Source organism: Mandrillus leucophaeus, unplaced genomic scaffold, assembly GCF_000951045.1.
Source record: "Mandrillus leucophaeus isolate KB7577 unplaced genomic scaffold, Mleu.le_1.0 Scaffold9, whole genome shotgun sequence".
Classification (NCBI taxonomy): Eukaryota; Metazoa; Chordata; class Mammalia; order Primates; family Cercopithecidae; genus Mandrillus; species Mandrillus leucophaeus.
In genome coordinates, this window is record NW_012109807.1 from 7317844 (window position 1) to 7322026 (window position 4183).

Below are 4183 nucleotides of genomic sequence, written 5' to 3' on the forward strand. Positions count from 1 at the left end.
GGCCACGGTCTGGTACCAGGCCACGGCCCAAGGGGTTGGGGACCCCTACTCTAGAGCATTCGTGCTGGTTATCTAAACTATTTTCAACTTAAATAAAAACTAAATGAATACCTTTTCAGTTACTCAACTTTCAAGGTGATTTTAGATCTGTAAAGGAATCTAAGTATCACCTATATTTTTACTCTCGATTTAAGAAAATAAAGGCAAACAAATTCAGACATACAATTTGTTCTCAATAATTGTATAATTTCCTCATATCTACACCTCCCACTCCAAACCTGAATGTTCTCCCAGGCCAGGGAGATCACGGGAGCACACTGGCTTTTGCTCCCAAGTATAAGAAACCAGTCTGCAAGCTTGTGGCTTGGCTGGCTGATGGGAAACCTGAGAGTTGACCGAGAGGAAAGCAAGCAGGCCGGCAGGCCATGTTATGTGCCTACAGGCAATGTTCTGCAGCCCCAGCGGGGCAAATCGTTGACATCTGTGGCCTCTATGTCGTCAGAGTTCCAGAGTGCCAGCCTACCAGGGGCAAATATGTCATCTCATTAGCTGACAGGTTCCTATCATGTTTATTTTTGTTTAATAAATGCAGATACCAGCTGTGTATGGAACATCTATTTCTGTCCTTCGTGCTGAAGCCTGTTTTCTTAGTCTCCGGTAATGGGTTATTTCCCAGTCATTCATGATGCCCGTGTGTTGAATCATTTATGTCTGCATGTCTTACGTGTCAGGCCACAAGGATCCTGAGTGCGGTTCTTCTGCTCAGACCACCAGCTGATAGAATGTTGGGTGACAGCCCAGTGTCCCAGGCTTGCTCTGTTCTCTCTTGCTGTCTGTCAGCTGGGACTTTGCTTCTTCCCTCTGTCAGAGATTGCAGTGGCCTATCTCATCACACCCGTACAGAGCGACTGACAGGTGTGACAGATGTCAGTGAGGAGCACAGGGTCTGAGATGACACAGCCGGGAGGTGCTAATTTGCTGAGCGGACTAGCAGGGGCCTGCCTTGTGTGAAGAAGCACGGGGAAATGGCAGTTAGGAGGCCAGGCATCTGGTTGTGCCTTTCCCACTAGGTGACTGTGAAAACCTGAGCCGGCAGCCGAATCTTTCTCTGAGCTGTGTCTTCATGTGCTGAGTGAAGGGCCGGACCGCACTCTCTTCTGTGACTCGTGGTGTACGTGGGCGGGGAGCCACGCCTGCCCCTGACAGTAAGGCGCTTGACTTAGGCGGCTGTGCAGAGTGACGGCGCTCTGGGAGGTGAAGTTTGCAAGGCATTCCTGCGAATGTGGTTTGATCTCATAAGATGCTTATTGTGCAAAATGTGTTTGCTCTGCACGCAGTACATGGGCTCCAGGTGGGAGGGAAGTGAAGAACAGATCGTGTAGCAGGCCTTGTACGGGGCATTGCCACAGTGGGGTTGTTTTGGGGAGGACATCTTGCTTTCCTTAGGGATGGCCAGAGGAACAGAATTGGAGTGAGCCTAGGTTGCCTTCATGAGCTGAGGGTCTGTGTTTGTGAAATCCCTTGGAAGCAGCATGAAGCAATCAGTAATGAGGATGGGCTTTTCTTTGTAGAAACACCAGCATTTGTCCCCTGTGCCTTGGGCTACCTCTGATGGTGGAGCGATGGGGTGACGGATGACGACAATATTGGGCTGGCCTAAGACCGGAACAGAAGGAACCACTGGTTCTGTCACCACCCCTTGCCCAGAAACCTTCCAGACATTCTGCAGTCCCTTGTTGTTCCACAGTGTGGGTTTTCGGAGGCCGTGGAGGAGGTCACCACACAGGTCCCGTCTTTAAGAACAAGTTCTCCAGTGACTGTTCTTTGCCTCCCGGACACTGGGAGGGGTGCGTCCAGGCATGTGGAGGGAGACTGGCCCCACGAGGCGCAAGGTGCAGTGATTCTGCCCAGCAGCCTGTGCAGAGCCTCCTGACTCCCAGCTAGGGCACAGCCCTTGGGTTTCACTCTGGTGTTCCCACAGAGCCATGTCCATCTGGAAGGAGCTGTGAAAAATCATCAGGGTGGCAACATGAGCGGCAGCTGCAGTTTCCTGTTTTGATTTTGATCAGGGATCAATGTAATCCATGTTGGCTATTAGGTTCTATGTAGCCTCACTTTGGGATATTAAGTGAGAAAAGAATGTAGATGTGGCAGGTGCCACTTGCAAAAGTTTACCCTGAACATCACACAGCAAAGGGAAGATTCTAAAGTTACCTAACTCGTTTCTGACCATTGTAAACAACCGATCTAAGTAATTTGAGTGCTCAGTTGGGCTTTGGGGCTATAAGTGGTTGACTGCCTTTGCAGCTGAAAAGAACTTACCAGTAGCAAACTTGTCTTGTGGAATTCTTTCTTTTTTTTTTTTCTTTTTTTTTTTTGAGACAGAGTCTCACTCAGTCACCCAGGCTGGAGTGCAGTGGCGCGATCTCGGCTCACTGTAACCTCTGCCTCCTGGGTTCAAGCGATTCTTGTGCCTCAGCCACCTGAGTAGCTGGGATTACAGGCATGTGCCACCATGCCCAATTAATTTTTGTATTTTTAGTAGAGATGCGGTTTCTCCCTGTTGGCCAGGCTGGTCTCGAATTCCTGACCTCAGGTGATCTGCCTGCCTTGGCTTCCCAAAGTGCTGGGATTCCAGGCATGAGCCACCACGCCTGGCCTATTGTGGAGTTATTTCAACAGATGAGATGTTCAAAATGTTCCATGAGGAAAAGCACATTGTCATGATTTTAAATCCCCACGAGTGAGTGAGGGTTCCTCTTAGAGGGGTGGTGGGCTAAGTGGCACATCGTGTGTGGGATCCTCTAGCCTGTGTCCTGGCAGGCCCAGAGAGACTCCAGTTCTGTATCTCTGTCCCAGGCCAGTTCAGCAGTGGGCCTGTTCCCAGCCTGGTGTCAGAGCTCAGCCACTGTGGTCCCTGTGTGTGGATCATGCAATGGGTACATTAGAGGGAGTGGAGCCCAGCAGGGAAGCTGTGTTCTGGGGACAGAGGTTCCAGGCACCCGTGCTGACTTGCTTTGTGGCCTCGGGCAGCTCGGTTGCTCTCAAGTTCTACAGTGATAGCTTCTCCCCCAGCCTCTGTCACAGAGATGATATGGAGACAAACAAGGGTGCCGGTGCAAAAGTACTTGGTGAAAATGACAGAAATTGCCCCTCATAGACACGAGATCTTGTTCCCAGCAGTGGAGAAGGCAGGTCCTGACATCGAGAGTCCCTTCTGTGTGCCAGGCACGGTGCAGAAACTTACCCATAGGATCTGCTTCAATTCTCACAATCGCTTAGGCATGAGGTTTCCAAGTTAGGAAACTGAGCCTCAGAGAGGGGAAGTAACTTAACTCCAAATCCTGGGCCCCAAATCCCAGGCTTTTTGCATCACACTGCCTTGTCTCTAACAGAAACGATTGGAGCTTCTTCTCATTATGAACAAAATGCGTGCGAAGTCAGAAAACTTAGAAAGCGTGGAAAAGCACGAGACACTTGAAAATGAACATCGTTCCGTGACCCGGAGATAACGTCACTTCGCATCATTCTGTGATCCTTTCTTTATTTATTCTATGCACTAAGAGCTTCATAAAAATAAAAACGGGTTCTTACTGCATACATCATTTTGCACACGTGGTACTCATCAAAGGAAGGTCCACAGGCAGCATCGTCAGCATCACCTGGGAGCTTGTTAGAAATGCAGGCATCTTGGGCTGAAGCCCAGGCTTACTGAAGCGGAATCCGTGCTGAGCAAGCTCTTCAAATGACGGGGATACGTCCTCACTTTTATTTTATTTAGTTTTAATTTTTTTACTCCAGGGATACAAGTGCAGGTTTTTTGCATGGATGTATTTTATAATATAATGGTGAGGTTTGGGCTTCTAGTGTACCCACCACCCAAACAGTCAACGTTGTACCAAATAAATAATTTTTCCACCCTCCCCCTTTTGGAGTCCCCATTGTCTAATGCTTCCATCTTTATGTCCATGTGTACCCCTTGTTTAGTTCACACTTATAAGTGAGAACATGTGATCTTTTCTTTTCTTTTCTTTTCTTTTTTTTTGAGACAGAGTCTCACTCTGTCACCCAGACTGGAGTGCAGTGGTGCAATCTTGGCTCACTGCAACCTCCGCCTCCAGGGTTCAAGCAGTTCTCTTGCCTCAGCCTCCCTAGTAGCTGGGATTACAGGCATGTGCCACCA